The sequence below is a fragment of the Echinops telfairi genome, unplaced genomic scaffold (assembly GCF_000313985.2).
Source record: "Echinops telfairi isolate 266 unplaced genomic scaffold, ASM31398v2 ScPeMD7_7458;HRSCAF=8496, whole genome shotgun sequence".
Taxonomy (NCBI): Eukaryota; Metazoa; Chordata; class Mammalia; order Afrosoricida; family Tenrecidae; genus Echinops; species Echinops telfairi.
In genome coordinates this window covers 19,768,399-19,780,539 of record NW_022111358.1, presented here as the reverse complement: position 1 = coordinate 19,780,539, position 12,141 = coordinate 19,768,399, and the positions used below count along the sequence as shown (strand labels likewise).

At 40.0% G+C, this 12,141-nt stretch overlaps 1 pseudogene; it reads left to right on the top strand.

Annotated features, from left to right (window-relative positions):
- Positions 1-3,395: 3,395 nt before the first annotated feature.
- LOC101639423 lies at positions 3,396-4,190 on the top strand (annotated as a pseudogene).
- The last annotated feature ends 7,951 nt before the right edge of the window (positions 4,191-12,141 follow it).

Here is a 12,141-nt window from a genome sequence, read left to right as displayed (position 1 = left end):
GTTTATCTCAGGTGCTGTTTCTTGGGGATCCTACCTAAATAATAGTACGTTGTGGCCAACAGACTAAGTTCAACATCTTTTCAGATTAATAATAGATTCAATTGCAATGATTAAACAGATTTCCATCAACACCCCCCCCCCTTTATTCCCTGTTAAGAGAAATACTGCCTAGAATGCAGTGCATTAACGATCATTCACTGTTGGAATACACTTGGCTCTTTTTTTAAAAAATCATTTTATTAGGGGCTCATACAACTCTTATCACAATTCATATATACATCAATTGTGTAAAGCACATTTGTACATTCATTGCCTTCATCATTCTCGAAACATTTGCTCTCCACCTAAACCCCTGCCATCAGCTCATTTTTTCCCCTCCCTCCCAGCTCCCCTCTCCCCACTTGGCTGTTTTACTCCCCCACAGTATTGCCCTATAGAAAGTCTACTTAATTCTTTGTACCATATATGCTCAAGTATAAGCCAACCCGAATATCAGCCGAGGCACCTAATTTTACCACAAAAACTGCATTAAAAATGTGCTAAAAAAACTTGGCTTACACACGAGTATATATGGTACTTAGTTTGCTTTTGGCGTCCAAGTAGACATACTCAATCTCGAGTAGATGATGTCTCTTTTAGGTTCTGAAGATCATGAGTATTGTTACCAAAAAGACTGTCTTCTAAGCCATTAGATCTTAATTTTTATGACAGTAAGAATTTTAAGACCTTCACCAAACTGTACGTTTGGCATAGTTAGCAACCCTGAAAATCTGACCAGAGTCCTGTTGATAAACCCAGAGGCTGGTCTAAGCAGCGTGGTACAGCAATTGCTGTTAGTCTTTATGTTCCCATTACTCCCAAGTGTCTATTCCTGCTCAAAAGGAAGGAAAGAAATAAACTTTACCAAGCATCTATCTACCCAGGTCACCCCATCGAATCTTGAATCCCAGTTGCACACCTTGACTTGAACCTCCAAAATAAGCACAAATAGTCCAAAGTCATCACTAACTTTAAAGACTGACAAATCCAGGCTCTTCATTTCATCTGAAGAAGTCGATGGTCAGAGAAAGGAAATTGCCCAACTCCCTGGGTGGTATAACAGTTCATGTGCTCAGCTGATAACTGAAATATTGGAGGTTCAAGTTCACCCAGAGGTGCCTCAAAAGTAAAGTCAGGCAATTTACCTCAGAAAACTCAGCCACTGAAATCCCTGTGGAGTAAAATTCTACTCCAACTCCCATAGGGTAGAAACTGTAATTGGCATGGATTTTCCCCTATGATGCCAACAGATTATCTTTTCCCTGATTTCCAGCTTTCTTTCCTTCTGAAAATGATGACAAACTCCAGCAGATGGCAAGTTAGAAACTTGGTAATAAAACTTATTGATGCTGGGAATTCCTTTGTGCATATAACCTTTGGTTGTGGAGAGAAAGAAGATGTCAAAGTTCTGTCCTATTGTGAAGCTGAAGTTATGCTTGACTGTGAAGGATTTAATTAATCATTAACTTCCCTCATCTGATACTTCACAAGGTAGAATGATAAAATTATCTCAGAGCTTCAACACCATTTGTTATCTGTTGCTACCTCTTATACACTATATCGTTTAAGATGGAAATCTTATGAAGTTTTCACAAAGGGCTTTTCTGTTTAGATGTTTCTCCTACAAAGTGGCTATTATTATTGAGAAAAGTAGCTCTTATCATTTTTTAATTTATTACATAGTGCTTGGAAGGCATTTATTCATTAATTCAACAGACATTACTGAGTATTTATTTGTCGGGTAACAAGCACCCTACTAAGTCCTGGGATTCAGAAATAAAACTGTTCCCAACTTAGGATAATCGACAAATACTTACTCGACATGGTCTACTCCTATGGAGGTCTGTACAGATGTTCCTGGCACCAAAAGGGATGTATGAGTGACGGGCTTAAAATCCCATGAATTGCATTGAAGCCAGTGAAGAGTTTTAAGCTGATATAGTTAGATTATACACATAAAAAATAGAAAAGATACAAAACTACAACAACAACAAAACCAGTAACATCCATTGAATTGATTCCAACACATAGGAATCCAATAGCACAGGGTAGAATTGTCCCTGCGGGTTATGGGAACTCTTTACAGGAGTAGAAAGCCTTGTCTTCCTCTAGAGAAGTTGCTGGCAGTTTTGAACTTCTGACCTTGTAGTTAGGAGCCCAATGTGTAACCCACTATGCCATCAAGGCTCCTAGATTATACATATAGATAAATGTATATACCTAGATGTTTATGTATTGTGTGTAGTGTACATGTATTTGTGACATACATATCTGTATATATGTGCTTATATATCTCAAGGCATTCTTACAACGGTCAATTTTTTGAGCATTTGAGAGGAAAGTGTATGTTGCTCAATAGATTATGCTCAAACAATTGGCTAACCAAGTAGAAGAAAAAATGAAATTGGGTTCTCATTAACATCTTAAATAAAAATTTCCAGCAGATTAAAATTCTAAGCAGGAAAAGCAAAACTCTAAAATATGCAAAGAAGATATAAGACTTCAGGGAACTCTTTAAGACATCTAAGATTTTAGGGAAGGGTATAATTGTTTGAGACAAAAAGAGAAAAACAGATATATTTGAGTATATTAAAATTTTGGTTCAAAGCAAGCCACTGAAAACACAGTTAAAAGACAAAGGAGATTCTGTGAGGGAAGATTTTCAATATGTGTGATGGTCAAAGAATTGATATCTAGAATTATCAGGATTATATATGCAACAAAGATATTTATTCCTACTTCGTTATTATAAAACATGACTATTTTACTCAAGAAAAATCTAAATAACATGCTTTTAGGCAACAAAATACTTTCTATATGCATTATCATTTAAATATCCAGTATCCTGAAAGGGAAGAACTATTATTATCCCCACTGTACAGTCAAAAACCTGACACTTAAAAGATGCAAAATGCCTTGTCCAATACTTGCATAGCAAAGAGGAGTTGGAACCATCAACCTGAATGCTCTTCTGCCTATCAAACATAGCAGTTCGAAGAGACTTATAGCAATCACGTGAGTACTAACTTGTCTCACCAACTTTAAAAATGTACTTACATGGAGCAATCATATTCATCAGACATAAAGCCTTCATCTCAGACACGATTTTCTGTAATCCATATTCTCAGGACTTGTATCTGCAGAAACATAAATATTAATTTCACCTCTAAAGCTGGTGCTGGGTAGGAGCCTTCATTTCATAATCATTTATTATAACTTTTTGGCTTTGAAGTTGACATAATTATCAAACACTCAGTTCTGGTCATTCCAGGAAAGCTAAAGTTATAAGGAATATGACCCTGCTATAGACTGCAGTAAAAACCGAGCTGGGGCCTTTTGGCTCTCTGCATGGCGCCATGGCGGTTGGCAAGAACAAGCGCCTTACAAAAGGTGGGGAAAAAGGCGCTAAGAAGAAAGCGGTGGATCCATTTTCTAAGAAAGACTGGTGTGGTGTGAAAGCACCAGCCATGTTCAATATCAGAAATGTTGGGAAAACACTAGTCACCAGGCCTCAAGGAACCAACATTGCATCGGATGGCCTCAAGGGTCAGGTTTTTGAAGTGAGCCTTGACGATCTGTAAAACAATGAAGTTGCCTTTAGAAAATTTAAGTTATAAACTGAGGATGTTCAGGGCAAAAACTGCCTGACCAACTTCCACGGCATGGACCTTACGCGGGACAAGATGTGCTCCATGGTCAAGAAATGGCAGACCATGATTGAAGCGCATGTTGATGTCAAGACTACCGATGGGTATCTACTTCGTCTGTTCTGTGTTGGTTTTACTAAAAGATGCAATAATCAGATTCGGAAGACCTCTTATGCTCAGCACCAGCAGGTCCGCCCAATCCGAAAGAAAATTATGGCAATCATGACCCGAGAGGTGCAGACAAATGACTTGAAAGAAGTGGTCGATAAATTGATTCCAGACAGCATTGGGAAAGACATAGAAAAGGCTTGCCAGTCTGTTTATCCTCTCCAGGATGTGCTTGTCAGAAAAGTAAAGATGCTGAAAAAGCCCAAGTTTGAATTGGGAAAACTCATGGAGCTTCATGAGGAAGGTGGCAGTTCTGGAAAAACTACTGGCGAGGAGACAGGTGCAAAAGTGGAATGAACTGATGGCTGTGAGCCACCAGTTCAAGAATCTGTCTAAAATTCAGACTTATGTTGACAAATAAAAGATCTTATTGTGAAAAAAAAAACAAAACAGAGCTGGGAGGGAAACAAGTCCACGGCATAATCGGTGCATCACCCTGGGTCCCTAAAGAGTGATGTTTTCATTCTGAATCTATTCATTATTTTATAGCCTCTCACAGTTTTCACTCCTGAAGAAGGCTATTTGGATGTTCTAGTACAAACACAGTTTGTCAAGGTTCCAATGTGCTATCAGTCTCCCCCAAAAGACAGATTCTTGAACTAAAGTAACTTTCTTGGAGCAGGTGGGAAGTCAAGCAAGGAAACCTTCCCATTTGCACAAGGGATGATTTTGAACCATGACTTTGAATAATGAAAAGACTGCCTGCTGTAAAAAGGTTGCATTAGAATGTTGTGTTAGACAGGGTTCTCTAGAGAAACAAAACCAGGACACTGATAATTTTGTATATACTTATATAGATAGGTAGATAGATAACATAAGAAATAAACAGTTAACTAATATATAAAGCAGTACAAATGGCTTAGTGCAACGCACTTCTGTGAGACTGCTAGTACACCGGTAGTCCTTCAAGTCTTGAGGGGTGCTGGCTAGTCCTCCGTGGAGCAATTCAGGTGATTTGGCTACAGGCAGCAAACAGCAAACAGGTCACCAAGAGTCTGCCAGTCCTCAGCTGAAGCGATGTACCTTCCAGTAGCATGGCGAAGCAGGTCTTGAAGGAACCTCAAGTTACAGTGACACAGTCCACGGATAGGTGTCCCAGAGATAGTGGAGCTTGCAAATGGAGGCATAGAACAAGGCAGCCGCACACTCATCAGATGATCAAAGAGCAAGAGAGAAAGAGGTGAGGCTCGCTGAGCCATCCATCTCTCCACCCTTCAACCAATCTCACATGTGTTCATTGGCCATGCTGGCACAACGAAACTACCTATCACAAATGTCTTCAGATATCAAACCACATCTACGCAGTTTTAACTGGTTTTTGTTGTTTTTATTTGTTTGTTTCAGTGCCTGCATTTGCCAAAACATTCTGGACAGATCTAATCATACTTCTAGGAGCTCTAGTGGCAAAGTGGGTTACACCTTGGGCTGCTGACCACAAGTTCAGTTGTTCAAACCCACCATCCACTCGATGGAAGAAAGATAAGGCTTTTTGCTCCCATAAAGGTTTATATAGCTTTGAAAATCCACAGGAGCAGTTCAACTGGATCTTAAAGGGTCGTTATGCGTTATAATCAATTCAATTTCAACAAGTTTTTGTTTTTTGAGAAAACTGTAATTCTAGGAACGTTGCTGCTTCTGCAAGACCATGGGCACTAGTTCTCCCACCAGTACATCCATACCACTCTGCTATACAAACAGAGCTAAAAAGCGCTAATCTTCATTAATATTATTGGGAGGGCTAAACTCAATTTGAGAGAAATTTTAATTGATCAATCCAGAGTTGAACACAGCAGTTGTATTACTTTACTTGCTCGAATAATCTAACCGCTTACATTTCTGTACATTTACCTGGAAATCAAAGACTGAGCAGGACAGGGTTAGAGTCTGAGATTCTACTCTACCATTCTCCTCTCCTACATGACAGCTTTGTGTAAATACCTTTAAGCTGAAACGAATCCAGTTGTGAAAAACAGGACCGACTTATCTAATAGCTATTAAAACCTAATTAACACCTTGGTTGGTGTAGCTTTATGTGTGTCTTTTGTACTAAGATCTGATACCACATAGGAACTTTCAAATTTCCCAACTAAGAGAGTTATAAGCAGAAAAGTGGGGTGGGGGTGGAGGGAGGCAAGGGGATGTTCTCTTCCTTAATGTCCTGTACTATTACTAGGATAAAGTAGGGCTCACAACATGAAGACAGCGTTGAGGGACAAATAAGCAAACCACATTTTGAACATGATGAGCAGACTAGCCCCAGTGGAGTAGAAGATGCACGGGGGAACATAGAGAGTTTAGGTGGGTAACATAAATAAGGACCAGTCAGTGGAGGAAAACAGGAGCTGGATCACAGTCTATAATAGGCAATACAGAAAGCCACTAAAGGGAGTTTTTATTTTATTAGTAATGTCCTAGTGATTGAAAAAGAATCAATCTGATGGCAAGTCACGACAATAATAATGCTTGGAAGGAAGAAATGAATATGGAAGAACATTTAAAACTGATTCTGTAGGGTATACAGCAGCGGTTCTCAACCTGTGGGTCGCGACCCTTTGCAGGTCAGACAACCCTTTCACAGGGGTTGCCTGATTCTTATCAGTAGCAAAATGACAGTTATGAAGTAGCAACAAAAATAATTGTATGTTTCGGAGGTCACCACAGCATGAGGAACTGTCTGAAAGGGTCGGGCACTAGGAAGGATGACAACCACTGGTCTACAGGGAATTAATGTTAGTGGATGGTTATTATGGCTCAAATACTTTCTTAATATATCTTGATTTAATTCTGATTCTCAAAAACCTTTAAAGCTAGAAAAATTAGTTCCAGTTAATACATAAAGAATATGAAAATTAGGAAGGTTAACTAGTTTGCTTAGGTGACACATTGTAGGAATGACAAAGAAGTATTTTAATACAAGTTGGCCTGGAAATCATCTGTCTGATCTTTCCAGGACATTAAATGCGCTTCCAAAGGTGAGTTCCACCTTAAGAGAGGCCTTGGGACAGAATGGTTAGATTAAGAACATAAGTCTGGAGTTCAGCTGTCTCCATTCCTAGCTCAGCTCCATCGTTCAATATATGTGCTATGTTGAGATTATCGTTTCACCTCAAATGTAATCTGTAAACTTGGGGGTACTAAAAGTTCTTAGACCAAGTGAGTAGTATTTAGAACAGTGGCTAACAAAGAGGTTGGATTTCTTTCTTGTTTTTAAATCATTTTATTGGGGGCTCATACAACTCTTATCACAATCCATACATACATCAATTGTATAAAGCACATTTGTACATTCATTACCCTCATCATTCTCAAAACATTTGCTCTCCACATAAGCCATTGGCATCAGCTCCTCATTTTTCCCCTCCCTCCCTGCTTCCCCTCCCTCATGAATCCTTGATAATTTATAAATTATTATTTTGTCATATTATACACTGTCTGACATCTCCCTTCGCCCACTTTTCTGTTGCCCGTTTCCCAGCGAGGAGGTTATATGTAGATCCCTGTAATCAGTATCCCCTTTCTACACCACCCTCCCTCCACCATCCTGGTATCGCCACTCTCAGCACTGGTCCTGAAGGGATCATCCGTCCTGGATTTCCTGTGTTTGCAGTTCCTATCTGTACCAATGTATATCCTCTGGTCTAGCCAGATTTGTAAGGTAGAATTGGGATCATGATAGTGTGGGGAGGAAACATTTAAGAACTAGAGGAAAGTTGTATATTTCATCATTGCTACCCTGCACCCTGACTGGCTCCTCTCCTCCCCCTTCAGTAAGGGAGTGTCCAGTTGCCTACAGATGGGCTTTGGGTCTCCACTTTGTATGCACCCTCATTTACAATGATATGATTTTTTTGTTATGACATACCTGATCCCTTCGACAGCTTGTAGTCACACAGGCTTGTGCGCGTCTTCCATGTGGGCTTTGTTGCTTCTGAGCTAGATGGCCGCTTGTTTACCTTCAAGCCTTTAAGACCCAAGATGCTGTATCTTTTGATAGCCAGGCACCATCAGCTTTCTTCACCACATTTGCTTATGCACCCACTTTCTCTTTAGCAATTGTGTCGGGAAGGTGAGCATCATGGAATGCCAGTTTAATAGAACAAAGTGTTCTTGCATTGAAGGAGTACTTGAGTGGAGGCACAATGTCCATCTGCTACCTTAATAATAAATCTATAAATTTATGCTCATAAATCCATTTCCCCATCCTCATATATAAATATATTTACATTATGTACATGCCTTTATTTAGACCTCTATAAATGCCCTTTGTCTCCTAGTTCTTTCCTCTATTTCCTTTTACTTTACTCTTGTCCCACTATCATGCTCCATCTTCATTTGAGTTTCAGTAATTCCTCTTGGTTACATTACCCTTGATCACGCCCTACTAGGCCTCCTACACCCTAAGGTTGGATTTATTTCATGCTACAATGGATCCCTGATGATGTAGTGGTTATGTGCTGGGCTTCTATCCACATGGTGGGTAGTTTGAAACCACCATCAACTCTGAGGAAGAGACACCGGGCTTTCTACTCTCATAAGCAGTTACAGTCTCAGAAACCCATGGGGGAACTATGAGTCAGCATTGACTTGATGGCAGTGAGAATTACAAGGAGCCCTTGTGGCATAGTGATTACGAGTTGGCTGCTAACTGAAAAGTCAGCATTTCAAAACTAACAGGTGTTCTGCAGAAGAAAGGACTTTCTGGTCTGGTAAAGAGTTACAGTCCCAGAAACGGAGAGGGGCAGTTCTACCTAGTCCTGCAGGGTTGATGGCAGTGAGTTGGGTTGTGTTGGGTTTGGGTCCTTGTAGTGCAAATGGTTAAATGCTCAACCATGGTCAAAAGGTGGGTGATCGAACTCACTCAGAGAGTTTTGGAAGACAACAGGCATGAAAATGCTATGGAACAGTTCTCGTCTGCATGCAAGGAGTCACCGTGAGTGGAACAGACTCAATGGCCACTAAAAATAACCATGTTGTTAGTATTGTTTGGGCTAAGAAAGATTGATGGTGATATAATCAGGAAGAAGAAGATGATGCAGAGATTTGACTTTGAAAAAATGATGAATGTTAGATAGGGTGACATGGTGCATATGTTCACAATGCATCTATTTTAGATTCTCTACCACACAAGGAAGGGATCCCTTTTCTAGTATGCTAGAAACAATTCAAATTCATCCAATTGCACTAAGAAGAACATTACAAATACAAAGATTTTCATTTAACTTACTTTTTATTAAATAAGACAAAAAAGCTATAGAATTCCTATTATGGGCAGGGTGTACACACACACACCGGGGTATCCCCACAAACCCAGATTTTTTTGTTTTTTCAAAGTGATGTATTTAACATTGTTTTACAAAACAACCTTACCACCTTCAAAGTACCCTCCATTACACTTAAAACAAGTGTCAAATATGCGATTCCATTCTTGAAACATTTTTCAAACTCATGTTTGGATGGCTGACAGCACGTCCCTCGTTTTTCCTTCACCTCTTCATCATAGTCAAATCTCTGTCCTTTCATGTCTCTCTTCATTCATGGAAACAAAAAGAAGTCACATGGAGTGAGGTCAGGTGAGTCAGGTGCATGGGGCATGAGAGGCATGCTATTTTTTGCCAAAAACTGGCGCACTGAGATGGCTGCATGAGCAGGTGCATTGTTGGGGTGGCAAAACTAGTCCCCTGTCTGCCACAAATCAGGACCTTTTTGTCGCACAGTAATGCAATATGTTCAGAACCTCTAAACAGTCTGACTTGGTGGAATGAACTCCAAATGCATTGTTCCCCTCACATCATAAATAAAAAAGAACATCGATTTTGGGGGGATACCCTTCATGGATAGATGGATAGATGGATAGATGATAGATAGATAGATAGATAGATGATAGATAGATAGATAGATAGATAGATAGATAGATAGATAGATAAAAGATAGATATATTGCTTTTAGAATATTGCTGACTGAAGTTGAAAACACGGATAATGAAGGTCTCCCTAGGTCCCAAGTTCACTATTAACAAAGGGCTATCTCCATAGCCTGCTCCTGAGAATCTACAGGAATTTTCAGGTCATTGCCCAGAACAATTTTTGTGCCTTGCTTATATTCCCTCCTTGGACAAAACCAAACAAACAAATGAAAAACATGTTTTACCTAAAGCTGAATTCCACTACACTCTAGATTAACCAATACAGAAATAGCAGTGCCTCTAGAGAACATAATTTCAAGAAGGGAAATTATAAGTTTTGTCTACCTCCTGTGGTGCAAACTTGAAAACACCATATAGTAAACAAGCTGTACGAAGCCTTTTTTTTTCTTCCTAGTTTCTCTTAGATTAAAAAAAAAAACAAACTTGTTTAGGAGTCAGACCAAAAACCAGATCCAAAATGCTCCAAAAGAGTTTTCTTGGTTTTAATGTTTTACAGAAGCAAATTGCCAGCTGTTTGTTGTTGTTGTTTCTCCCTTGCCCCCCACCCCACCCCCTGACAAGGCTGGGAGGATCCATCAGCCCTTGGATTAGTGGCCCAGATCAAATTGTTTGTGCCACCCAAAAATCTGTCAACACAGGCTGTCACTGTTTGTTGAGATGCTGTGACTCTGTGCGAAGTTTCAGAAGATAGTCATTTCAACGTCTAATAAATGTCAGACTTTCCTGAACTCATTTGTTGTGTCATTTGATGAGGCAGTGATGGACACACCTACATTTGAGATGCTAATGATTACACAGCCAAACACACACACGTACCAAGGGAGCTTCAACAAATCAAGGAGAATAGAATTAACAGGTAATAAGATCTTTCTACGCAACCTTTATGCCTCTGTGTATAAAAGAAGAATTATATCCTCAGCCATAGCCAAGAAAAGAGATACAAACCCCCGTCTGAGAGCCCGCAGATCCCAAAACGGGATGTCATGTGTAATTTATTATCTCTTTAGATATCCTAAGAATAAAGACCCTAAAGGAGTCTGAAGATATTTAAGCATAACATCCTTCCCTTAAAATAACACATGATCCCCTCAAAAGAAGCCAAAAAAGGATGAAAGAGGTTCTGAACTACGACTTGTCCAAATTAATGAACTTCTCTGGGCAAGTATCGTAAGCTTGGTGTCTTGCTTCCCTGCTGTCCTCTGAATAGTGACACGCCGGGTCCCCTTACTTTCTGGGTCTTATACGCACAGAGCCAAGAGCCTTGAGGAAAGAAGAAAGCAATCCAGAGTTCCCCTCCAGTGGCTGGGATTTTATTCCTCTAATCAAGGCCCAGTATTTTCTTTTAATTAAGAATCTAATGATTTCTTCTGCAATGGGAATCTGGTGGATCCAAATGAAACATGGCTGGTATCAGGGATAGCCTGAAAGCATGCATTTGTTTTATTAAGGTGATAAATACATTTCTACTTTGCAAGTACTAGCCAGTCAGCTTCTGTCCTACAAATCCAGTGCGAGTCACCCAGGGCCAACTAATGATCTGTTTCCAGCCAAAGTACACATACGGTCTGTCAGATGGTTTCGTAGGAAATGTGTCGTGAAGAGGTCATTGGGTAAATCCAAGTCAAAGGAGCTTGAAGCTGTATTTAAACAGTGCAATGTATCTGTGATGTCATAGAAGTGGATTGTTGTTAGCTGCCATTCGGTTGGTTTACATTGATGTATAAGAGAATGGCATGCTGCCTGGACCCGTGCCATCGTCATGACCTTTGATGCGTTTGAGCACTCTGTTTATCCATCTCGTTAAGGGTTTCTCTCATTTCCATGGTCCTCTACTTTACCTAACATAATGGCCATATCTAGGGGTGGTTCCTTCCGATTATGGGTTGAAAGTGAGCAAGCCTTTTTCCAGGCCCTGTTCTCTCTGGGTAACATGCCCAAAGCACAGGAGACTCCACTGTCCTTGCATTGACTCCAGTGCAAGAGCTTTGGGTTCATTTCTGAGACCTGCTTTAGTCGATTAGTCCAAAAGGGGTAACAGAAATCAATAGAAGTGCATTCGCTTCCTGAGGCCATAAGTGTTGACGAAGGCATGCTCGGTCTGAAGGATCTAGGGAAAGATGATTACCTGTCTCTTCAGGTTTCTGGTAATCCCAGGTAATCTTTACTGGTGGCACCACAATTCCACTCTTTGCCTCCATCTTCACATTGCCCCGTTCCCTCTGTGGTGGTGTGTCTTTGTGTCTCCTCTTAACTTTTTATCAGAAATCCAGTCATATTGGATTTCTTATGTGCTTATCTGTGCCAGGATGACCTCATGTTATCTTAACTAATTATATGTGCAAATAATACCTTATTTCCCCAAAG